General features: G+C 38.9%; 1 pseudogene; it reads left to right on the top strand.

The window, feature by feature from the left end:
- The first annotated feature begins 15,185 nt into the window (after positions 1–15,185).
- Positions 15,186–15,286, top strand: LOC142436148 (U6 spliceosomal RNA; annotated as a pseudogene).
- The last annotated feature ends 12,303 nt before the right edge of the window (positions 15,287–27,589 follow it).

The following is a 27,589-nucleotide window of genomic DNA, read 5'->3' as shown; positions in this document are numbered from 1 at the left end:
CCTTTCAACATCTTCCTCCATCCATGAGTTTGTAAGCAAGCCACTCCATGTCTTTATCTCCCCCTATTTTGGGTGCTCAATTTCCATACTGCCCATTTCTACCAAGCCAGTGTTCTGAGGGACAAGCATGCTCTTGGATGTGAAGAATCTTCATTCAACTTGAGACCTTTTGTCTACATCCATAAACAAAGTCAAATACAGAGCAGGCAACCCATCAAATAAGTATACAATGTACATCAGTTCATAAGGCCAAACATATTCATCAGGTTGGGTCTGGTTAACTCAGTCTTAGCCATCCAAGTTACCTCAGTGGTTGCCATAGCAAGCTAGAATCACCCACTTGATGGCCCCTTCACAAATTCTGAAAAACCTATCCCCTTAGGCTAGGTTAAAACCATAGACGCAACTTTTAAGCAAATCTTTAATTCAGACTGACCAACCTACTCCCTTCTCTTCTACGCTCTGTGAACTAGGTCCACATGTGTCAATGGCCAGATTCAACCCCTGTTGCTATGTTTTCCCCACTTCCACTGAACAAAAATGAATTCAGGTAGTCAACTAGCAGGCATTTCAGGGTACCCTTAGCCCCCCTTACAATTCAGCCTTGGGGAGAAGGGGGGGTGGGCGGAGTTCTCTCATGGGCCCAGACTTTTCAGGCTTAGACACAAACTGCTTGCTCAAAATTTAAAAAGCCAAAGTCACTTTTATCCCCTTCAATTTCCCAACAGTTTTAGTGGCATGTCTTTTCAAATGCAAATGTCCTGCAACTTAAAGCACTCAGTGAGTACTTACCTTGCCTAAGATTAGGCTTCAAATAAAAAGCCTTTCCTTGAAAAAAATTCCTAAAGTCCCTTTAACAACCTCTTTATAAATTCCATTATAATGACTGAAGGCAGTGGGATTACAAATCCTCTCCAATCCTACTTCCCAATAATCATTTCTATCACATATTATATCAGTAATATCAGGTAAAAGAAATCAATATAAATGAAGTATAGCCAGATCCTAAACACAATTTCCTTTAAAATACTCAAATTCAATCCTTTCTTGTATAGACTATTCATTCATATGCAGTGTGGCCATAGGCTTCAACCTAGGGCCAGACCTTCTGTCACCTATTTTGACTAAAGAGAAGGCTTTAAGCTCAGACAAATCCAAGAAGCATTTCCTTTCCTGAACTGTAATTTAATAGTCATTACATTTCTTTGCTCCATTTCAGATAGGAACAACCAAAGACAACTCCTAAGGTTCAATTTTTTCACGTTCCATGCCTTTTCCAGAAACAAACTGAGTGCATTTGAGAGCATTAAGAGTGAAGGAGTGAAGTCTAGCCTGTCAATCAGGTCATAGCCAATGAGGCCTCTGTGTGGACATGTCCTTCTCCTGAGAATTCTGTAAACACCTATATTCCTCCTTGGAAGCGGGAGACATTCTCTCTGTCAGCTCAGTCACTGTGAGGCATTCTTGCTGACAAGCCACATAGAGACAGAATGATGGCAGCCAGAGCATTGGTGCTGAAGAAGCCACATGGAGACCCTTACCAGCACAGAGATGCTTACACAGCCACAGGATCCACAAGATTTTCCACTCAGTGGCCTGTGATCATCCTGCATTCTGCATCATTGCATGTGTTTCATGAGTCGGAAGAGGAATTTATAGATATGTATTGCACATAGGGCTAAAACTGGACTTAACGACTTGATCTAGACTGGGCTGGGGTGTTTTCTTAATGTAAAATTACTCTTTGATTTAAAACTCTTTCTTATGCATATAAGAGTGTCTATGAATTTGTTTCTCCAGTCAACCCAGACTAACACACTGAGTTAACCATGTGGCCATATCTGACCTCTACTAGTTCCACAAAGGATAAGGGAAATCCAACTCTACCTGACTACCTTGCAGCACATGTCAGACAAGTCTCCACTCTCGATCTTCATGATTTGTTCCTCTGGACATCACCTCCATGGTACCATATATGTTAGTCTTGGTAGTACAGAGATACAAATCCAGTGCCACTCCTAAAGGTATCAGAAAGAGTTTTTATCAAAAAGGCATCCCAGCCCAGTCCAACTCAGGTCCATAAGCCCACTACTATCCCCTCTTCTGACTCACATATTTGATTATCTTTACTTTTATTCGTGTCTTTTTAATGATCTTTTGCTTTCATTTTGTATAATGTTCTTGATGTATTCCACAGCTCATCAGGTCTTCTGTCACCAGTGTTCAATGAAGCAAATATTTTTTTGAGATGTTCTTGAAATTCAGGTTGGATAGACTCAATGTTGTATGTTGTATCTTATGAACTTGGACCAATTTTCTTAATCTTTTCCATCATCTCTTCCCATAGTAGTAATAAATATTATTTCTGTGTATTCTATCTAGAGAAGTGTATGTGTATAGTTGCTGCTTATGTTACTGGAAAAGGGTATTATCTATGAACAAGTAATAAGTCTTACAAAATTCTACCATGAGATATCCAAATTTGTTTCCTCACCAAGGTCATATTTTCCAACTACTATTCCTTCCTCTTTGTTTATAATTTTTGCATCCCAATCACCAATAATTATCAATGCATCTTGATGCAGGTTTGATCAATTCCAGACTGAAGTTGTTGGTAGAATTCTTCAATTTGTTTATCACTAGCTTTTGTGGTTAGAGCATAATTTTGAATAATAGTATTGTTGATTGGATTTCCTTGAAGATGGATAAATTATATCTACCACAGTCAGCATTGTGCTTGACCTTGAAATGTCCTTGTTGACAATAAATCAAATGCCATTCCCCTAGATTGTTTCATTCCTGGCATAGTAAGTCATATGATTTTCATATTCAAACTGGCCAGCTCACTATTGCTTAGAATATCAATGCTTATGTGTTCTATGTCATTTTTTACTACTTCCAATTTTCCTACTTCATAGTTCATACATTCCAAGTGTTAGTAGATTTGTCCAGCTGTGTCTTCTCACCTTGAGTTGTTCCCATTAGCAAATGAAGATACTGGGGTTCCATTCTTATATACTTTATTCCATTCTTATCAACATTGTTAACTCTATACTGAGAAAGCAGCTCCTCCTCAGACACATTTCTAGTGCCTTCTGACCTGAGGGGTCCATCCTCTGGCACTGTCACTGCAGTGTTCTGACTCCATTCACCAGGCCTTCAGTACTTTACAAAGTATCCATGTTATACATAAGGTTTTCGGTAACTACTTCCTCTGAAGTGGGCACCAAGTCCTTTGTAGTATGTTCTTTTTCTGAAGCTCCGCTGAAACCTGTAATTTTGGGTGACCTTGCTTGTATATTAAATACCAGTGACCCAGCTTCCAGCATTACAGCAACACACAGGTCACCCTGTTTTGACAAATTGGCAGAGAAGTAGTTATAATAACAGAAAAAGTTACATATCTGAATTGTCAACCATGCTAGCCATAAAACACCCATTGATGTTTTCAACTCCTCACAATAGTGAATTTGTTAAATTAGTTGCCTTATAAAACTTTGCAGATGTCACAATAGTTAACATAAAATTTTCCCAAACTATACTTACTTTGTGCTATTTGCTGAGCACGTTTTATAAGGGAAAAGTCATGTCAAAATCCTGTTAAAGTGGTTCCACTGCAGCCTAGAAAAGCAGAATCCTCAACATTTAAAACAAGTGAAGTTTCCCTCCGTCACCCAAGCGCCCCTTCCGTAGGGATTCCACAACGTGAAATGGGATAGAAGAGCTTGGGTCTTTCCGTTTCAAAGTTGAAGAGTTTGGGTCATTTATATTTTAATCATCAAACTTGTGGCTTTTCAGCCACAGCATCTTCACTGTCAGATAAGTGTTCACGATGCATTTTTAATATCCTCACACTCGAATTTAAGATCAAACAACTTTAATAGTGGGTCCATACCACTTGGCCTTGTTTCAAACGGTTTTTCTTGGAAAATTATGAAGTGATTCAAGGAGTTATGATGAAGGTTGTATTGCTGAATAAAATACTCATAGCTTATTAGCATTTGAAATGTAACTAATATGATACAAGAACTAAATTTCTAAGCATATTTTATTTAAATTATTTATATGGAACTGGTGGCTACTGTATTAGAGAGTGCAAATCTAGAGTATTTAAAACTTTGCCTCCTGTTTGCTCTGTACATTCATGGGTACATTTGTAGCAATAATAGATAAAATATACAAATATCCTCTGTTAAATTTGTATATATTTGTGGGTATCCTCTCACTCTTCCATTCATATCTATTGAATCTACACATCTATCCAGGCATCTATTTAGAATTTATCACTATTGAAACCTTGTATATTATATATTATATTTGACCTGTTGTCTTTAACTCTTGCAAACATCCCAATACATTGCTCTGTTTCTATCATATTTTTCCCATTTCGCTCTTGTTGAATATTGTCTTGCCCTTCACCAGTTAATATCTGTCTAACATCTAGTCTATATTTTCCTTTCTATTTCCACTTCTTTCCTTTTTCCTCCAAACACTGATAACTATAAAACTTATTTTAGAAGGGGGAGGAGGAGAGAGTGAAGCACATCCTGGCCCACCAGGCCGTGAGAATGATGTCCCTGATTAGAGCAGCCAGTCCACAGAGAGCACAACATGGCTGGCCCCACTATGAGACATGATGCCCCACACTGACCCATGGCCCTACAGGGGACAGCACCGGAGACACAGTGTGGGAATTGTGCCTGACTTGATCCCACCACGCTGAGGCAAAGCAATGGGGCAGTACAGCAGAACAGCAAGGGAATGGAGCAGCAAAATCCCCAGGAAATGCTGAAAGTGGTGCCCCAACAGACTGGACTGGGAAACACTCCTAAAGACCAATAAACGATCCTTGAACTAACTACAAGCTGTTCTTTCTTGATGTGTTTTGTTTTGTTCTTTCTCAGTGGTTTGTTGTTGTTGTTTTGTTTTCCTCTGTCTTGTTGCTTTGTTTTCCTCTGTCTTGTTTTTCTGCATGTTATTATCTCCACAGGTCTATCTTAATAAGATTGGCTGGATGAACTATCTGGAAGAAAAACAACGGGACCGACAGTTCCGTGGGGACATGGAATAGGGGGAGTTGAGGGGTAAGGAAGTGGTGCTAACAAACTCAGGACAAGGGAACAACAATGGATCCAAATTGGTGATGAGGTGGGAGTGGCAGACCTGGTAGGGAATGATCAAGGGTAAGGTAACAAAGAGGTATAACTGTAACCCAGGTGGGGATGGAGCATGATAGTGGGACAGGAAGAAAGTCGAGGGAAATAGAGGAAAAATCTAGGAGGCAAAGGGCATTTATAGAGGTCTAGACAAAGACATGTACATATGCAAATATATATATGAGGATGGGGAAATAGATCTATGTGCCTATATTTATAGGTTTAGCATTAAGGAGGCGGAAGGACCTTGGGCCTCTACTCAAGCATTCCCTCAATGCATGAATACTTTCTTCTATTAAATTAGCAATCTATGATGCTCACCCTCCCAACACAACTGCTGAAGCCAAAGCGGGTGAACAAGCAAATGTGATGAAGAAAGCTGATGGTGCCCAGCTATCAAAAGAGATAGCATCTGGGGTCTTAAAGGATTGAAGATAAACAAGCGACCATCTAGCTCAGAAGCAACAAAGCCCACATGGAAGAACACACCAGCCTGTATGATCACATAGTTCCGAAGGGATCAGTTATCAGGCATCAAAGAACAAAAAAATCATATCATTCGGTGCACACCTCCATGATATGATCGCCGAGAACAAATGTGCGCATAAGCAAATGTGGCAAAGAAAGCTTATCGTGCCCAGCTATCAAAAGAGATAATGTCTGGGGTGTTAAAGGCTTGAAGGTAAATAAGCGGCCATCTAGCTCAGAAGCAACAAAGTCCACATGGAAGAAGCACACCAGCCTGTGCGACCACGAACTCTCAAAAGGATCAGGTATAAGGCATCATCAGAAAAAAAAAAATCTTACCATAGTGAATGAATGGCGAAGTGCAGAGTGTAGACCCAAAGCCTATTTGTCAGCCGCTGGAGATCCCCTCCCAGAAGGGTCCAGGGGAGGAGATGAGTCAGTCAGGGTGTGATGTAGCACTGATGAAGAATACAGCTTTCCTCCAGTTCCTAAATGCTTTCTCCCCACCTCACCCCCCCAACTACTATGATCTGAATTCTACCTTGCTATTCTGGATAGAGCAGAGGATGTACACTGGTACAGATAAGAGCTGGAGGCACAGGGAATCCAGGGCATATGATACCTTCAGGACCAGGGGTGTGAGGGGCGATACTGGGAGGGTAGAGGGTGAGTGGGTTCGAAAGAGGGAACTGATTACAAGGATCTACATGTGACCTCCTCCCTGGGGGTTGGACAACAGAAAAGGGGTGAAGGGAGACACCGGATAGGGCAAGATATGACAAAATAATAATTTATAAATTATCAAGGGTTCATGAGGGAGTGGGGAGTGGGGAGGGAGGGGAATAAAGGACTTTATGCAAAGGGTTTAAGTGGAGAGCAAATATTTTGAAAATGATGAGGGCAAAGAATGTACAGATGTGCTTTACACAATTGATGTATGCATGGATTATGATAAGAGTTGTATGAGTCCCTAATAAAATGTTTTTAAAAAAACCTTATTTTAGTGTGAATAACTTTTCTTGACCATTTATAATACCCGGGTTGTTGGTTTATTTTGGTTATTTTAAATCATTTTCTTGGGGGCTCATACAATTCTTATCACAATCCATACACACATCCATTGTGTCAAGCACATATGTACATTTGTTGCCGTCATCATTCTCAAAACATTTGCCTTCTACTTGAGCCCCTCCCTCCCCACCACCCTCCCTCATGAACCCTTCATACTTCATAAATTATTATTATTTTATTATATGTTACACTGTGCGATGTCTCCCCCCACCCCCGCCCTCTTCTCTGCTGTCCATTCCCCAGGGAGGAGGCTATATGTAGATTCTTGTAGTCAGTTCCCCCTTTCTACCCCACTTCCCTGCACCCTCCAGGCATCACCACTCTCAACACTTATCCTGAAGAAGTCATCTGTCTTGGATTCCCTGTGTTTCCAGTTGCTATCTGTACCAATGCACATCCTCTGGTCTAGCCAGATTTGTAAGGTAGAATTGGGATCATGATAGTGTGGGGTAGGGGGGAGGAAGTATTTAAGAACTAGTGGAAAGTTGTATGTTTCATCTTCGCTACCCTGCACCCTCACTGGCTCATCTCCTCCACACAACCCTTCAGTAATGGGGTGGCCAGTTGCCTACCGATGGGCTTTGAGTCTCCACTCTGCACTCACCCACATTTACAATGATATGATTTTTTTGTTCTTTGATGCTTGATACCTGAACCCTTTGACAGTTCATGGTTACACAGAGTGGTATTCTTCTTCCAAGTGGGCTTTGTTGCTTTTGGGCTACATGACTGCTTGTTTAGCTTCAAGCCTTTAAGGCCCCAGACACTATATCTTTTGATAGCCGAGCACCATCAGCTTTCTTCACCACATTTGCTTATGAACACGTTTGTCCTCAGTGATCATATCAGGGAGGTGGGCACCCACTGATACGGTTTTTAGCTCTTTGATGTCTGATAACTGGTCACTTCTACACCTGTGGTCAGACAGGCTGGTGTGCTTCTTCCATGTGGGCTTTGATGCTTCTCAGCTAGATGGCCTCTTGTTTATCTTCAAGCCTTTAGACCCCAGATGCTATATCTTTTGATAGCTGTGCACCATCAGCTTTCTTCACCACGTTTGTTCATGCACACATTTTTCTTCAACAATCGTGTCAGGAAGGTGTGCATCCTGGAATGCCAATTTAATAGAACAATGTGTTCTTGCATTGAGTAAGTGCTTGAGTGGAGGCCCAATGTCCATCTGTTGCCTTAATACTAAACCTATAAGAATATGCATGTTGATCTGTTTCCCCGAACTCTTATATAAATATATTTACATATGTACATTCCAGTCTTTAGACCTCTATAAATAGCCTTTATCACCTAGTTCTTTCCTCTATTTCCTTTTATGTTCCTCTTGTCCCATTTATCATGCTCAGCCTTCATTTGGGTTTCAGTAACTTCTTTCGGTCACATTGCCCTTTCTGGATCCCTACCAGGCCTCTCACACCCTCCTTGCCACTGACTTTGGATCACTTGTTACTCCCCTGTCCCTGGGTTGGTCAGCACCACCTCCTTACTCCCGCATCCCCCTCTCCCGTGTCCCCCTGGAACCATTGATCCCATTGTTTTCTCCTCCAGACAATTCGTCCAGCCTACCTTTTCTAGATAGATCTGCAGAGATAATAATATAGACCAAAAATCAAGCCATAGCAAGACAGGCAATGAACACAGCGATGAAAACAAAAAAGAAATCCAATTACCCATAGAAAAATAAATTAATTAAAAGAAAAAAAATTTAAAAGAAAGAAAAACCTGTAAATAGATCACGGTCTGATTTTTTATCTCTAGGCGTGTCCTTCAGTCAGGTCCGATGGGGTACCATGCTCTGGCCCCAGGGTCTGTCCTTTGTACTCTCTCAGGGGCTCCCTGCGCTGTTCCCACAGTTGGTTTGCCACATGGTTTTAGTGGTTTGCCTCAGTGTCACAGGGTCAGTCTGGGCCAACCCAACAGTGAGTCTCCAGTGTTGTCCCCCTTAGGGCCCTGGGCCATCAAGGGACAGCTTGTTTCGTAATGGGATCAACCATATTGTCCACTCTGTGCACTGGCTGTTCAGAGCGGGGATATCATCCTCCCGGCCTGATGGGCCAGGATGTGCTCCACTCTCTTCCTCCCCCTTCATTTGCTCCCATTTGGTCTCATCAGACATACTCCTCTCTCCTAGCTGCAGCTTCAGTGCCATCCTCTCAAGTAAATTCTTCTGACAGAAAGGACAGTTTTCCACATAGCTGATATGGGGCCAAGCCCTCAGGCCCCTATACTGGCTCCCCACTCCTTCTTGGCACACTGCATTCATCTGGCAGTGGCTTATTATCTGGTCCCTCGGTCCCTGTGGAGGCACAAACAATACCCTCCCTTTGGGTGGCTCAGTGTCCTATTCCCCCACCACACTTTTTTTTTCTTTCCCTTTTCCTCCCTCCCCGCCCCCTTTTTAGTTGGCTGCCATATGTATACTTGGACTTGGTCTGGCCCCTGCCATCCTACCTGGACCTCACTCGGGATGATTTCTTAGCATTTAATTTATTCAAACAAGTTTCTTCACTAGTAACTCTGAGGGAATGCTTTTCTAAGAAATGTGTGAATTTATTTCAAAATATGAGCCCATGTTCACCAAAGTTTTATTCTATGAACACGTGATTGTTTTGATAGTGAGATGAATGCAGTAACTGAACTAAGCAATAGGTTATATTGGGCTTTTCCCTCATATCACTTGAATCATGTTGAGATATTACAGTTTGTTTTTATATTTTGAAAAAGGTAATTTGTTAGTCTCCACATGTTAGTTTCCTCCTTTATCTAAGGGAGAAGACAAAATGCAATCCATGTGATCTGCCTCTGAGAAATGTCAAGGCAATTGAAAAATCATGAAATGAGGTATATGGAGTCTTAATGAAAATAGAATGCACAGTAGGAAAAGAAGGTGCTATCTTTTTGGGTCAATTCTCTGTGTGGCCATGTAGATAAATTCTTCTCATGAGAGAAAATAACAGTAGAGTATTTAGTTGCAGCTGTGAAACAAATGTAGGGTCTAGCTAAATTTTCCCCACTGTTGTCCATATGAAGCACATATATTTTGCTAATCATCTTTATTCTGAAGTCTGAGATGACCGAACTAGGTTTGGAAGTAACACTATTTTTCCAATTATCCAGTTTCCCAAATACTATATCCCAGAAAGAGAATCGACTTCCTAAACACTGTTTTTAACATGATTCTCCCAGGTTCCTAATCCTGTATGAGCCTCTGGGAACACGTGTGCTACAGTGTCCATCACTTGAAACCGAGGAAGCCAGTATAGGCTCCACATTTTGTGTGCAAGTAGCCTAAAGGGTTTGTTTCACACAGAAAAACTGAGGATACTTGGTCCTAGACAGCTTCAGTGGTACAGCATTTGAACATGAAATCCCTGTTTGGAAGTTCTACCATTGCTTTAATGAGTCAAGAATCTGCCAAGACCCAAATCTTCAGAACCAGTGAGAGAAGGGCCCGCATATGATCAACAACTCCTTGGATTCCAATTAATTAGTATCATATGATTATGACACACAAAAAGAGCCCTTCAACTTGCTGCCATCATGTCAATGTTGACTCATGGTAACCCTTTTGAACAGGATAGAAATGCCCCTGTGATTTTCTGAGACTGTAACCACATTGGAGTAGAAAGCCGCAGGTCTTTCTCTCAAGGAGTGGCTTGTGCTTTCACTGTTGGTGATCTTTCAAATCACAGTCCATTGTTTATACACGATACCACCAGGGATGTGCAGTAGGTGAGAAAACAAATTATTTCTTGGCTTATCTGACAGCATCTTTAATTCCTAAGAAAATCCAGAGATTTATGTGCAACAAAACCATGGAGTAAATATGTCTAGTTGGTGTTGATAACTATTAAAATGCCTAGTTTAGAATAAAAATCAAAATAATACAAAGCTACTAACTAAGATCCAACTAAATGTTTCCACAGAAGTGCAGTTTAATTGTAAAGACACAGGTTAAAGCTAATTGATGGAATAACCACAACCACCACAAACACCACACACACATGCAACCCAATTAAAACTGGGAAAAGGTATAATAAATAACTTAATAAAGTACATGAGCAAACACTCCAACAAAGGATATTTCAATAGTTGACAGACACATATAAAGATTATCAATGTTATTAGCCATCAGATAAATGCAAATCAAAAGCAACCAGGGATAAGCATTTCACTCCCACCAGGAACAGTTAGGATGAAAATAAACTTTAAAATGGAAAAGAACAAAGGTTTGAAGGGATTTGGAAAAATTAGAATTCTCACCGACTGTTTGTGGGAATGCAAAATCTATCAAACAGTCTGGAAATTCCTCCAACTACTAGAGAAAATGTTGTCATAAAATAAAAACAAATAACCCTCCACCCCCAACCAAACCCACTGCCATGGCTTCAATTAACTCATAGTGACCCATTAACACAGAGTAGACATGCCCCTTTAGGTTTGGGGGAATGTAAATATTTATGGGAGAAGACAGCTTAATCTTTCTTTGACCCTACTCATAACCTGCTATGCCACCCAGAAATTCTACTTCTCAGTATATACAGGAGCTCTAACCACTTAATTGGTTTTATTGTAAGGTATTAACCAAAGGTCAGCATTTTGAACTCACCAGCACTTCATAGCTGAAATTTTCTGCTCCCATAAAAATTTGGTGCTTTACAAACCCTGGGGAGTGTGGGGGGAGGTCAGATGCTTATAGACATCTTCCCTGAAGGCAGTCCCTGCCAGACTGCTGTCTCCCCACACCACAGGGGTGGGCCTGCTCCCTGCTGCTGGAGACAACAGATTACTTCTCACTGAAGCTTGGGACCATTAGCTTGGTTCCTGTAGGTGGGGTTTACACCCTACTGTTTATGGTTCCTATGAAGGTCCAGAAAACAGGTCAAGGTTAGGTTGCCATCCTAAATCTAGGATCTGCCCATCTTGTCACATGTATACCCCCAATCCCTCCTCTTCCTATTGCGTGTAGTTCCCTAGACCACCCCCTCTCATTACTGTATTACCTATAGCACAGCCCCTTCCTGTGACGTACGTCCTTACCTGTAATTAGGGGGCTTGCAGGTCTCCAGAGAATATAAAACCCTGGGCAAGCATTAAAGAGCTCTCTCTCTCTCCACGTGGACCACCAAGGGGGGCTGAGGTGAGCATGCTACTATGAATTGTTTCTGACTCCATTTATTTCAATATTTCTCTTCTATCTCTCATGCTCTCTGTAACTTTGCTATAATCTTGACTTATTATTGATGTACAATTGCACCTACTGGACCAGTAATGATGTGTTAGGGGCTGGCTTCCCCTGTCAGGAGAGCAATTCTACTCTCTCCTACAGGTTCACTATGAGTTAAAATTGATACAATGGAGTGAGTTTTTTTTTTATAGGTATATTGGAGTGAGAAAAACACATGCATATACACACCTATGTTTATTGCCATACTATTCATATCAGCAAAAATATAAAAATTATCTAAGTGTCCATCATTAGATGAATGGATAAATAATGTGTAGTACATATATCAATAAAACGCTACTCAGAGATAAAGAAAAATATCCTTCTAAAACATCTTGCAACATGGATGAATCTTGTGTGGAGCAAAATAAGTCAATCACCAAAAGGAAGTATTATACATTTTCACTTTTAAGAAATAACATGAAAAGATAAACATAAAAACTAATATTTATTAGTGACTTCTAGGGATTGGGGCAGATTGGAGAAATGAGTTTCTCTTTAGATTATACATACTGGTGTGTTTGGTGATGGTAACAACACCAAGTGAATGTGATATGCGCACAACTTAACAAAAGTAAACAATTTTACCAAGATGTACATAAGAAAAAAGGATCTTTTGGCAATCACTGTAGCACATATAATTTGGCAACAGTAACAACAACCAGAAGATATATATATACTTTTATAAACATTTCATAGGTTTTCTAATGCTATAAATCTTTAGAGAAGTAGAAAGTTTCATCTTTCTCTTATGAAGTGGCTAGTGGATTTGAAGCGTTGATTTTGTTGTTAGCAGCCCAATATTTAACCCTCTACTCCCCCAGGGTTACTTGTGTATATTCATATGCCAGAATGTGTGTGAATATGTGTATGCATATATTTGCATTATACCTCTCGAGATTGGTTTTCTAAGTTTAAAAACAGGTTCAAATGCTTTGGTTAATCGACATAACAATTAGCTTAGTTTATTGAATAGAGTCTGGGATCTTAACAACTGGTGAAAAGCTATTTCGAAGAAAACAATCAGTCTTTACTTATATGAAGCAAAAAAAAACGGAAAGAAAGAAAAAAAACAGAAAGAAAAATTAGTTTAGCACTGAAGCTACGGTTCAGGGAGAGGGGCATGTCTGAGCAGAGCACACAGGAGCAAGCAAAGAAGGAAGGAAAATGGAACATATTCTGGCCCACCAAACCACAAAGATGATATTCCTGCTCTGAACAGTCAATGTACAGAGAGAACCATAGGGCTAGCCCCACTATGAGACACAATATCCCTCACTGACCCCGAGCGTTAAGGGGCACAAGACTGGAGACACAATGCAGGAAGTGAGCCCAATCTGACCCCACCACACCAGGGAGAAACATGAAGGGCCTGCAGAGCAGTAAGGGGAGCAAAGCATTTAAGTCCCCGGGGAATACCAGAAATAGACTTTGGGGCCAGAGCATGGCACCCCATCAAAACTCAACCGGAAAACCCTCATAAAAAACAACAAATCAGACCTGGAACTATTTATAGGGTTTTCTTTTTTGTTGTTTGTTTGCTTGAGGGTTTTTTGTTTTGTTTTGTTTTGCTTTTTGCTGTTTGTTTTATTTTGGTTTTGTGCTTATTGTTGTTTTTGCATGTCTGTCTAGACGGATAAGATAGGCAGAATAAACAATCTGGTGGTGAAATGAACAGGAACAACTGTTTCAGGAGAGGGGACATAGAAGAGGGGGAGGTGGAAAAAGGAAGGGGTGTGTCAACAATCCTAAGGACAAAGGAACAAGTGATGTAAAATACACAGGGAGGAGGATGTAGGATGCCTGGTGGGGCTTGATCAAGAGCAATGTAGCTGAGAGGAATTACTGAAACCTGAAACCTGAAACCTGAAACCTGAAACATGATAGTGGGATGAGAGAAAAGTAAAAGGAAATAGAGGAAAAAACTAGGAGTCAAAGGATATTTCTAAAGGTCTAAATAGAGGCATGTATATATGTACATATATTTATATACAATGATAGGGAAATAGATCTATGTATATATATTTAAATGTTAAGTATTAAGGTAGTAGATGGATATTGGGCCTCTACACAAGTACTCCCTCAATGCAAGAACACTTTGTAATGCTCACCTTCCCAACAAGATGGCTAAAGACACAATGGGTGCATAAGCAAATGTGGTGAAGAAAGCTGATGGTGTCTGACTATCAAAAGATAAAGCATCTGGGGTCTTAAAGGCTTGAAGATAAGTGGACACCTAATTGAGAAGCAACAAAACCTACATATAAAAAGTACACCCATCTCTGTGATCATGAGGTGTCGATGGGATCAGGGATCAGGCATCGAAGACCCAGAACAAAAAATTATATCAATATGAATGAGGCGGTGTGCAGAGTGGAGACCAAAAACCCATCTGTAGACAATTGGACATCCCCTCTCAGAAGGGTCACAAGGAAGAGACGAGCCAGTCATAATGCAGTATGGCATTGATGAAACATACAATTTTCCTCTAGTTCTTTAATGCTTCCTTCCCCCTCACTATCATGACCCCAATTCTACCTTACAAGTCGGCTAAACCAGAGCATGTACACTGCTACGGATAAGAGCTCACAACACAGGGAATCTGGGACAGATAACCCTCTTAGGACCAATAATGAGAGCAGTGACACCTGAAAAGGAAGGGGAAGTTGGGAGGAGAAATATGGAACCAATCACTATGATCAACATATAACCCACTCCAAGGGGGACAGACAACATAAAAGTGGATGAAGGAAGACAGCACTTGGTGTAGGTGACCAGATTTTAACATTGGTAAAGCGGGACACCAGCGGGACACCATTGATAAAACTCATATCCTGGTGAAATAGCCACATGGCAGCTGAAAACCATATAACCTAGCTTGTGCATTCTTTTCCAAAATCAGGACTTATTAAAAATGCCGCGGGATGCGGAAACAATTGTTAAAAATCGGGACTGTCCCGCCAAAAGCAGGACGTCTGATTACGAGTGAAAAGAAAATGTTTTGAAAATGATGATGGCAACATATGTACAAATGTTCTTGACATAATATATCTATGCATTATGACAAGAGCTGTAAGAGTCCCCAATATAATGATTTAAAAAAAAGATTATGAGTGTACACACACCACAGTCCTATTCTGCCCACTTACCAACTGTTCTCATTAATTTCACATAGTTGGATACTGATAAAATAGAAAAAAAATTTATGAAACACAATGGCAAATTCCTTTTTAAAAATCCACATATAACCAGTTTTAGAAACACATATAGTAAAATCAGAATGGTACAAAAAAGATCAGCACAGACCCTGCCCAAAGATTACACTCAAATTGGTGAAGATTTTCGCATTTTTTGCTTCAGTAAAATATCAAAAGCTTCATTAAAAATCCATACTTAAAAGTCAGTTGAGACTACTACACTAAGATAATTTTAAATTGTCAAGTAAAATCAACCCACTTTAACCTAAGTAATAGCTTGGCTCAAATAAACAAAAAAAAAAGGAAATCATTTGTATGTACTAGGCTTCTTTAAAAAATCACTTATATAAGGTCAAATGGTCAATAATTATTGTTTAGAAAAGATGAGAAGACATGGGGAAATGGAAAGTAGATTAATGAAAATGGGACAACCTGAACAGAAATGAATGCTATTGCATTGTGAAGAATGTAACTAATGTCAATTGACAACTTGTGTAGACATTATGGAAAGAGAATCTAAACTGCATCTAAGCCTTCACTGAAAATGCAATGAAATATCCTTTAAAAAATAAAATAGGTAAATAAATTTTTATTTCTAATTTTTATTACATTTCAGGTAATCAATTTCGTATGGGCAAAAGTATAAACAGTTCTCCAAAGAGGATGTGTGTAGCTAATAATCACATGAAAAGATGTTCACATCATGAATTTTGAAAATGCAAGTCAAATCACAGTAAGATACTATTTCATCCCAATTTGGATGATTATATAGGAACCCTGGTTGTACTGAGGGTTGACCGTAAGCCAGCTCTTGTATATTTCATGTCAAATTGGCATGTGAGGCCTAATAATTGCCAATGATGTGACCTAACAGAAGATTAGGTTGGTTGGTGTGAAATCCTTTTGTCCAGATGCAAATGAAAGGAAGTTTCCTTGGGGGTTAGCCTACTTCCTATAAAATGGGAATGCTTGCTTTTTATTGCTGAGTCTGGATTCTGTTATCTGATATGTCAAATGCTGGTTCTGTGGGCTTGAGCCAATGACCTATCATATGCTTGCTGATCCTATTTAGTGGCCTGACATTTGACCTGTCAAACTTGGATTAATTCACGTATCCAGTAACAAATCTATTCTGTGATCTTCTTGCCTATTTTGGTTTCATCAGATACTAAAGCTACAGGAGACAGGTGAAATGTCAAGTCTAACATGTGACCCATGGACTTGGAACCAAACTGGACTCTCCACTTTTACAATTACATTAGTTCTATTTTCACATACACTTCTCTGTGTTCCTGTGTGTGCTCATGCACATATGTCACTGATTTTCCTTCTCTCCAGAAGTCAGCCTAACATAGCTGCTAACCTCAAGGTGGACAGTTCAAACCAAGTAACCATTTTACAGGGGTAAAATTAGGTGCTCTACTACTATGAAGATGTATTGTCTCAGAAAACCTACATACCGGGTCACTATGAGTCTGAATCAACTCAACAACATTGTTTTGAAATTGATTATAGGAGCCCTAGTTACCCAGTGTGGTATTTATATAATCATTTGTGAATTTGAGGATAAGAATGAAGGGGTGGAATCTAGTCGGTCAATTGGGTCATAGCCAATGAAGCCTCTCTGTGGGCATAGCCTTCTCCTGAGAATTTTGGGAAATCTGGTATCTCCTCCTTGGAGTCCCTGGGAAACATTGCTGCTGACAAGACACATGGAACTACACTAGTTTCCTGAGCTGAAGAAGCCACATGAATCTACTCTGATGCAATCAGACCTCTAAAGCCAGAGAAACCCTGTAGAGACCCCTGCCAGGGCTGAGATTTTAAACCTCATTGGATCCAAAGACTTTCTACCCACTACACTTGTTGTCATTGCATGTGTTTCTTGAGTCTAAAGAGGACTGTATAGATTATTATCAGACATATGGGCTAATATCAGACTTATGGGCTTGGGCTGGACTATTTTGGGATGCATTTTTAATGTACAATTACCCTTTATATAAAACTCTCTCTTATATACATATGAGTTTCAATGGATTTGTTTCTCTAGTCTACTCAGACTAATACACCCAGTGATTAAATGCTTGACTGCAAATCAAAAGGTTAGTATTCAAACCCATTAGCCATTTTACCAGAAAATTATGTGAAAGTCTATTTTGTAAAAATTTGGGATATCCTCTGGGGAAGTTCTATCCTGTCTAACAGGATTATTTAGAGCCAGAATTAACTCAAAGTTTTGAGGATAACTTTTATCAGAGAAATATAAAATATTGGCACATCTTTGGAGAAACTGAGAAAAAAATTGCCATTGCTGCTGTGGATGCAAAATGGTATAGCCACTGGAAAAACAGTTTCTCAAAAGGTTAATTATAGAATTATCTTATGAGTCATCAATTTCACTACCAGGTATATTTCAAAAGTCTTGAAAGCAGGCATTCAAAGAGATACTTGTACACCAATGTCATTGCAACATTATTCGTAATAGCCAAAGGGTGGAATTTATCCAAATGTGGATAAGTAAATGTGGTAGCGTTATAAAATAAGATATATTTCAGCCATAAAAAGAAATGAAGTTCTGATATATGCTACCACTTGAATAAACATTGAGAACAGTATGCTGACTGAAATAACTTGTAAGGAAATCATATGATCCCACTTATCCGAAGTATATAGAATAGGCAAATACAGGGAGATAAAAGGATAACAGTGGCCATCAGACATGCTTGTTTTTACTATTGTGGCTAGTGTGTTGCTTGATGTTAGAAGATATGCCATTGGTATTTCAAACACTGCCAGGTCACCCATGGTGAAGGTTTCAGCAGGTCTTCCAGACTAAGAACAGATTAGGAACAAAGAAAAGGAGCTTCGCTTCTGAAAATGTAGCCTCTGAAAATCGTATGAATACCAGTAGAATATTATCTGATATAGCACCAGAAGATGAACAACTCAGGTTGGAAGGCACTCCAAATTTCACTAGGCAAGAGCTGCCTCCACAAAGTAGAACTGGCCTTATTGATACAGATGGAACAAATGTGTTGTAACCTTCATTTAATGATGGGAAAGTACTCAAAATTAGGAGAAACCACTTCAAACATCCATTAAAAATTGGAATGTGGGATATCTGAAATACAAATATAGGAAATTTATAAGTCATCAGAAATGAACTGGAATGCATAAAAACTGGTAGGCTAGCCATTCGTGAGCTGAACTGACTGGTATTGACTTATTTGAATCAGATAATCAGGCGTCCTCAAACTACGGCCCGTGGGCCACATACGGTCCACCAAGGACATTTATGCCGCCTGCCAGGTGTTTTACCCCGTTTGTTTTTTACTTCAAAATAAGATATGTTCAATGTGCATAGAAATTTGTTCATAGTTTTTCTTTTAATTATAGTCCGGCCCTCCAATGTGTCTGAGGGACAGTGAACTGGTCCCCTCTTTAAAAAGTTTGATGACCACTGGCTCTGTAAGAAATTACAAATTCAAGAGGAATTATATCACATTGAGCATCAAAAAGAACATCTCATGGTCTCTATTGAAGTACAATATAGCCTGTGATAGGACAACATCTATATTTATACAAGGAAGACAACTTATACAAAGATAACAAATAGTACAACTATTATCAAAATTTAAACATCTACCACTAAAGCTAGTATTGAAGAAATTGAAGATTTTTACCAACTTCTGCAGTCTGAAATTAATCAAGCATACAGTTTAGATAGATTGGTCTGTATTGGTAACTGGAAAGAGACAAAAAGGAGGATAAGTAGTTGGAAGATATTCATCAGGAGGTGATAGAAACAAGAATAGCGACCACATGATAGAGTTTTGCAAGACCAATTCCTAATAATTGGAAATAACCTTTTCAATAACATCATTGATGACTCTTCATAGGAACATCACCAAATGAAACACATTGAAACCAAGTAGAGTATATCTGCAGAAAATATCAAGGAGAAGTATACAATAGTATTACTCAGTACAAAGTGGAGATGATGGAAATTATGATATAAGGTTTTGTGTCAACTTGATTGGGCCAGCGTTCTCAGCCAGCGTTAGGCAGTTAAAGCTAATAATTTCACTTGATGAGATCTAATACAGTGCAATTAGATGCCACTAGTCAGTTCTGACTCATCTCAACCCTATGCCTAACAGGAAGAAGCACTTCTCAGATCTCAGGGATTCTCACAATTGTTCAATGATCCCTCTGTTCAGCCACTCTGTCAATCTCTTTCATCCAGGGTTTCTTTTACACCCCCCTCCACTTTACCAAGCATGATTACCCATGTCCAGAGAATAATCTCTCCTAATACAATGCCCCCAAATTTGTGAGAGAAAGTGTTATCTTTGCCTCTAAATAGCCTTCTGGCTGTACTTCTTTCAAGACATGCCTGTTTTGTCAGTCCATGGCAAAATACATCTTTGCCATGTTTCCTTTGATCATCCTTATTCAATGTCCAAATCACATGCAAAAGAGGAAATTGAAATATGGTGTGATAGCATTTTTGGGTTTGTTTGGGTTCTTTTGTTGTTGTTATTGTTATTGTTTTTTGCCAACACGGCATACATTAGAAGATGTAGGTAGTTTAACTTGTTGATCAGGTCCCAGCTTGATGACCTCTTTTGAAGATGTGACTGAGATAAATGATTCCTTGAGCCAAACCCCTTCCGCTCTCTCCCTGGTGATCAGACCTGAGCTAGCTGCACTGTCTCAACCATGTGCTACGCTACCTGTGGGCTGAGCCAAACTCTGGACCATGGTGGACCCAGTTGCTGTGTGGTACTGTTCCATGACCTAGCACTGCCCCACTTTGCTGTGTCTGCTGCCTGCGGGCCGACTCCACTCATCTTCCCACCACTCCAGATGCCACCCCACCCCACAGCCACTTGATCCCCCTACATCTACACCATGGTGCTTTGCTACTTGCTACCCTGCACTACTGGCCTCTGCTCCACCTCAACATCTCATCTTCCTACTGTTTGCTTCCTTGGCCTTGGGCAAGTGGCTGGTGGGAGCTGGAAGGACCTTCAGTATATTAACTGTTCCACAAAATTGAGTTGGACTGAGCTGTCTGTACTGCCACGTGGACCCATTTGCTGCTGTATTCCTTTTTTGCTATAAAAACCTGTATAATCATAAGTGGCCTAGTTTTGTTTCTATAGGAAATGCTGCCTAACACACATGATTTGGCTTAAGTATGACTTGGTCCTCAAAGTAATATCCTTGCTTTTGAACACTTTAAAGAGGTCTGTACAGGATATTTTCCTAATGTAATGTGTCAAGAACATTATACATGAAGTAAAAGGTCACTAAAAAGACAGGAAATAAAGATCAAAGAAGATGTCAGGAGAAACTCTGATGCTTACCCTTAATTGTAGAGTACTTTAAAAAACTGGGGAAAATATGTTGAAGTGAAAGGTTTGAGCAGAAAATTTCAAAGGGCAGCTCAAGAAGAGAGAGTTAAATATTATCATGAACTATCCAAAGACAAAGAGTTAGAAAACCGAAAAGTAAGAACATACCCAACATACTTAAACTGAAAGAACTCAAACCGTGAGTAGCAATACTGAAAGATTCTATGGGCATAATATTGAATGATAAGTAGGAAGCATCAAATGAAGATGACATAACACATAGAGTCACTATATTAGAAACAAACTTAACATTCCATCAGTTTAGGAGGTAGCATATGAGCAAGAACCAATGTTATTATAAGAAGAAGTTCAAGCTACATTGAAAGCATTTGTAAATAACAACATTCCAGCAATTGATGGAATACCAATCGAAATGTTTCAAATAGCACATGAAGTACTGGAAGCATTTACTCGTCTATGCCAGGGAAGTTTGAAGACAGATACTTGAATGACTGACTGGAAGAGATTCATATCTGTACACATTCCAAAGAATGGTGACCCAACAGAATGCTCAAAATAGTGAATAATATCATTGATATGAAATACTAGTAAAATTTTGCTGAAGATAATCAAAAAATGGTTGCAGCAATCCATTTACAGGGAGCTGCCAGATTTTCAGGCCAGATTCAGAACAAGACATGGAACAAAGGATGCCATTGCTGATGTCAGATGGATCTCAGCTGAAAGTAGAGAATATCAGAAAGATGTTTACTTGTGCTTTATTGACTATGTCAAAGCATTAGACTATGTGGATCTAAATAACCTATGGATAGTATTGAGAAGAATGGGATTTCCAGAATACCTCATTGTATTCATGCAGAACTTGTACATACATCAAGAGGCAGTTGTGCAAACAGAACAAGGGAATACTGCATGCATTGAGATCTGAAAAGGTCTGCATCAAGGTTGCATCCTCTTGCCATATTTATTCAATCTGTTTACTGAACAAATCATCAGAGAAGCTGGATTATATGAAGAAGAATGTGGCACCAGAATTGGAGGAAGGGTTAACAAACCATGATATGCAGATGATATAACCTTGCTTGCTGGAAGTAAGGAGGACTTAAGGTACTTGTTGATGAAGATAAAGGATTACAGCCTTCAGTGTGGATTACAACTCAATGTAAAGAAGACCAAGATCCACACAAAGGGACCAACAGGGAAAAATGATAAATGGAGAAACAATGGAAACTTTGAAGGATTTAATCTTGCATAGATGCACAATCAATGCTTACGGAAGCAGCAGACAAGAGATCAAGTGATACAATGGGTTGGGTATATTGGGTAAATATGCTGCAGAAGTCCTCTTTAGAATACTGAAAATTAGGATGTTACTCTAAGGACTAAGACATGCCTGACCTAAGGCATAGTATTTTCAATACCCTCATGTGCACATGAAACTGGGACATTAACTAAGGAAGACGAATGAACAGGAACATATGAATTGTGATGCTAGTGAAGAATATTGACATATCATGGACTACAAGGACAAACAAATCTGCCTTCGAATGAATATGGTCAGAGTGCTCGTTGGAGACAAGGATGGAACACACTTAGAGGAAAGTATTTTACATATTTTGGACATGTTGTCAGGAGAGACCAGTTCTTGGAGAAGGACATCATGTTTGGTAAAATGGAGGGGCAGTTAAAAATAAGAAAGCCCTCAATGATATGGATTAACATAGCAGTTGCAATAATGGGCTTGTCAACCATAGGAAAAATTGTGAGGATGCTGCAGGACCAAGCAGTGTTTAGTCTGCTGGTAATAGGGTTGCTCTGGGTTGGACCTGACTCAGTGGCACCTAATAAAAACATCAACAACAAAGATTTGTTAATGAAGTCTGATATTTATAACCTGGGAACTGCCTATTTCGAAGGATTCTATGGACAAAATACACACATGTTTGCCATTTGCTACACTGTGGCGGCTTAAATGTGGTTATGATGGTAGCAGGATCAATTGTGATGAATGGATTTCAACATAACATTCTGAGCCAGTTCAATTCTCAAAAATTAACCCTGAAAACTTTGTAAAGATGAGGAACATTATTTGACATAGTGTCAGGGATGAACCTTTCAAGTTGGAATGTCCACAAAATAAGATAGGAAGAATTGCAGAATTGACTTAATGATATGTATAGAGCAACACTTTCGAGACCCTTATTTTCTGATGGGGCATTATTCAAAATGAGAGGAAACAACTGCAAACATCCATTTATAATCAGAACACGGAACGTTACAAGTACAAATATAGCAAAATTGGAAGTTGTAAAAACAAATGAACACATAAAGATCAATATTCTCGCCATTAGTAGACTAAAGTTGACTGACAGTAGTTATTTTGAATTAGACAATCATATGGTTTACTATGTCTAAAGGAAAATTTCAAGAGAAATGACATTGTATTCATCATCATCATCATCATCATCATCATCATCAAAAAAACATTTCAAGACTTATCTTAAAGTACTATGCTGTTGTGGTAGGATAACATCAATACCCATATAAGGATGACAAGTTAATGCAACCATGATAAAAACTTATGCAGAAGCCACTAAAGCCAGTGTTGAAGAAATCCACCAACATCTGCAGATTGAACTTGTTCAAACATGAAATCAAGATCAATTGATATTTACTGGCGATTTGAAAATGAAAGTTGGAAACAACAAGGAAACATAAGTAGTAGGCAATGTGGATATAAAAGGAGCTGGGGAACACGTGGTAGAATTTTGTGAGACTGACAACTTCTTCATTGCAAATATCCTTTCAACAACATAAACAATGGCTATACATAAACAGTGGCTATACAACTGGACCTCACCAGATGGACTACACCAAAACCAAATGGACTATATCTGTGGGAAGTGACAATGGGAAAGATCAATATCATCATACAAAAGAAGAACAGGAACCTACTTTAAAACAGACCCTCAATTAATTGCACATACACAAGTTCAGGTTAAAGATAAAGAAAAGTAAAACAAGTCCACTAGAAATGAAATATGACCACAAGTATATTCCAAAAATCTAGACGCCATCTCTAGGGGAGATTAGATACACTTAATATTGTTTATTAAATACCTAGAAAAACTGTGGAATAACCTCAGGAATATCATATATGATGAAAAGAAAGTCATTAAAAATAAAGGAATTAAAAAAAGAAGACCATGGTAATGATGGTGATATCTAGAGATGTCAAAAGGGACTCCAAACAGGACTCTTGAAAATAGAGTAGATAAAGAAAAGTGGGAAAAAATGAAGTAAAAGAAATGATCAGAATAATTCAAAGGCAGCTAGAGGAAAAAAAAGTAAAATATTCAAATGAAATGTGCACAAACGTTGAATTAGTAAGCGAAAAAGAAAGAATACACTGAGTATATCTCAAACTGAAATAAATGCAGAAAATTCAAGCCTTGAGTTGAAATATTGAAAGAGTCTATGAGCAAAATATCAAATGATACTGGAATTATCAAAAAAATGATGGAAGGAATACACATAGTTTCTGTACTGAATTTTTTGGACATTTGTACATTTCGAGAGCTAGTGTAAGATTAAGAATTTCAATGTGTACTAAAGACATTAGCAAAAACAAGGCTTCAGGAATTGATAGCATGCTTATTGAAATCTCTCACCACCATCACCACCCTACCCAAAAAAAATGATGCAGTGCTGGGATTACTCACTAGACTGGATCAAGAAATTTGGAAGATCCACTGACAAGGCTAACTGACTTGAAAGCATCTATGTTTGTGCTCATTTCAAAGAATTGTGGAAATTATTGAACAATATAATTAATAATACATACAAGTAAAATACTAGATGTTAATTCAAAAGTAGTTATAACAGTAAATTATTAAGAAACTGGGAGAAATGCATGCTGCATTCATTAGAGGACATGAAATGAGAAATATTATAGATATCAGGTGATTCTTGACTGAAAGCAAAGAGTAACAGAAGGCTGTTGGTTACTTATTTCAGTGACTGTGCAAAGTCATTTGAGTGTTCGAATCATAACCAATCTCATATAACACTGCTAAAAATGTGTAATCCAGGGCACTTAATTGTGCTTCTATTGAATCCATGAATAAACTAAGAGATGATCTTTCTAACAAACCAAGGGGATTACTTCATGGCTTAAAATCAGGAATGGTGTGCAATCAGGGTTGTATACTTTCATCATACTTAATCTGTATGCTGAGCCAATAATTGGAGAAGTTGTAGCATCGGGATTAGATAAAAACCCACAATATGCAGATAACACAATATTGCTTCCAAAAAGTAAAGAGTACATGAATCATTTACTGATGAAGACCAAAGCCTGATCTGTGGATTACAATTCAGTGTAAAGAAAAGGAAAAATCTTACAACTGGACGAATAGACACCATGATAGAGAAAAGATCAAAGTTTTCAAGGCTTTCATTTTACTTGAATCCACCATTAATATCCATGGGAAATCAAAAGGGAAGAGAGGTCAGATGGCTCTCAGATAACAAGTACAGCAACTACCAGAGAAAGTCCACTATGAAGGATATCTTACTGGAAGAATCTCAACATAAAGATAAGCAGACGCAAGTTCATAATGACAAAGCAGCAATGCCTGATTATAGACTCCCCTTTACCAGAGAGCAGACAGGCGCCATTTCTGTGAGTCCTGCTCCTGGTCAGCATAATCATTTCTGCCCTTTGCCCACACTTCCCATTCTCTGAAGCAAGCCAGCCAGCCAAAACTATCACCTCACTAGTCTATGGAAGACAGCTCCATGTAGACTGCACGGTGCAGACAAAATCAGTACCCAAGTTCAACTTTTCAATTCTGATTTTTTCTTTTCCTTCCTCCCTTTGTGTTTTTTGCTCCAGTATCCTCCTCCACCACTTTTCCACCTCCCTCACATAACACATGTATTACCAAAATAACACTATCAAAGAGTATATATATATATATATATATATATATATATATATATATATATATATATATATAGAGAGAGAGAGAGAGAGAGAGAGAGAGAGATTCATTTTTGTATTTTTCCATTACAATACTCTATTTTTTAAATTCTCTCCTACTTCCTTTTCCAGTATTTTCTTCTGTTGCAGCCCCAATGAACTGAAAATAGCCATTCCTCCTAGGCAAAACAGGCAGTCCTTTAGGTTCCATCATATCCACCCAAACAAGGGCTTTCCCAACAACCCTCTCTGATGCACTAACATGCACATATTCACATTGTCATTAATAACAAAAATTAGCATCCACACCATGGACATTCTCTGCTCTTTTTATTTCTCATTTGCCCCTCATCTGCCTGCAATCCTCCAATATATCATTCTGCTCTCTTTCATTGTCCTTATGAAATATATTTCAGTGAAATTTATTAATTCTGATTATTACCCTTAAAGTGCATTTCCACATTATTTTACAAATGTGTTCACCTCTCCAGACAACCACTTATCTATTATGTCACTCTTGCTCTTCTCTCTCCACCTTCTCCAATTACCCAACTCTTCTTTTCTCCATTTCAACACTGTATATTTTCTAGCTTCATTTAGACTATTCTCAGATAACTAAACAGAGCCAAATGCGTCTACATGACCAGCAGTGCATACAACACCAAGAGCTGTTCCATGATACTGGGGAAATAGCCCTCAACCACAGTAAACAAACCATAATATGAAGAAAAACAAACACAAACAACCAAAAATCACCCAAATGCAATATAGTACTCTGAAAAACAGGCAATAAAACTACCAGAAATTGAATTCAGAAAATGGGTGTTGAAGTCATATCAAGAGATGTAAGAAACAGTAAAGAGAACAAGGAAGAAATGGAAAAAGTAAAATCCTCAAACCAAAAGGAATCACAGAAAACAAACAATGAGATAACCAAATTAGGCAGCATTAGTAAAAAACCTGAAGAATAGAGTGGAAGAAGAGGAAAATTGAACCAGTGAGCTTGAAGAAAAACACTATGACTACAATCGACTAAAGGAACAATCAACAACAAAAAAAGTAAAGGAATCAGAAGAAAGCCTGAGAATAATATGGGGCACTATGAAGAGAAACAACCTACATCTTATCAGGATCCTGGAAGAAGAAACAAAATATCTACAGAGAAAATAGTACAAGAAAGCATAGAAGAAAATTCCCCAACAGCACACATGAGGTGAAAAATAACTGCTCAAGAAGCTGAGAGAACCCCAAATAGGATAAATCCCTAATGAAAAAAATCACAACACTTCATATTCAAGCTATTCAATTTCAAGGAAAAAGAGATAATCCTGAGGTCAGCGAAAGAATAAAAGAACAGTCAACTACCAAAGAAAACAGATAAGGCTATTTTCAGTTCATTGGGGCTGTTTTTCACAACAGGTTATGCTCACTGATATTGTTAGCTTATCATGCCAAATGTCCAAGATGCACAGGTGGTGTTAATTGAAGGGCGGAATGATTCATGCATTTGGTCACTTTAACTTTGCAAGTTCTCACAGATCTTGATTTTGAAATTCAGTAGAGTGAGATTATGCCTTAGCCAGTTAAATGCTGCTGCTTCCAAGCCTCAAGTACACTCAGACATATCTGAGCAGAAGCCACATTATCTACCTGAAACAGCTTTGGTGTTTCCACATGTATATGCAGATGCCCACCAAATATGAGAGTATTTTGCTTTCTCTGACTTGGCTTTTACTAGCAGTCAGCCTCATTCCATCTCTTTTGTAAATGTTTGAAGACTGTGTGGATTCTGGGGCGCCTATGGGATAATGGTGGGCATATGAGATTAAAAAGATCTTTTAGGGAAGTTTCATTGATGTGCATTTAATATTTAATTACAACTCTCTTTTATACACGTGTGTCTGTGGATTTCAACATCTAAAGTGCACAGATTAACTCATTCCCATAGCGGAGTGAACCTCCCTTTGAGCAGCATTGGTTAGATAATAAATCATGAGTAGTCCTGCAAAAGGAGATGGAGCCCTCGTGTCTGAGTGGTTACACACACCAGCCGATCCAGGCGCACAAAAGGCGTTTTTAATTCTAGTAAAGAG

Source organism: Tenrec ecaudatus, unplaced genomic scaffold (assembly GCF_050624435.1).
Source record: "Tenrec ecaudatus isolate mTenEca1 unplaced genomic scaffold, mTenEca1.hap1 Scaffold_1822, whole genome shotgun sequence".
Lineage (NCBI taxonomy): Eukaryota > Metazoa > Chordata > Mammalia > Afrosoricida > Tenrecidae > Tenrec > Tenrec ecaudatus.
The sequence above is the reverse complement of the archived record's forward strand: the minus strand, read 5'-3'. Positions and strand labels throughout refer to the sequence as shown.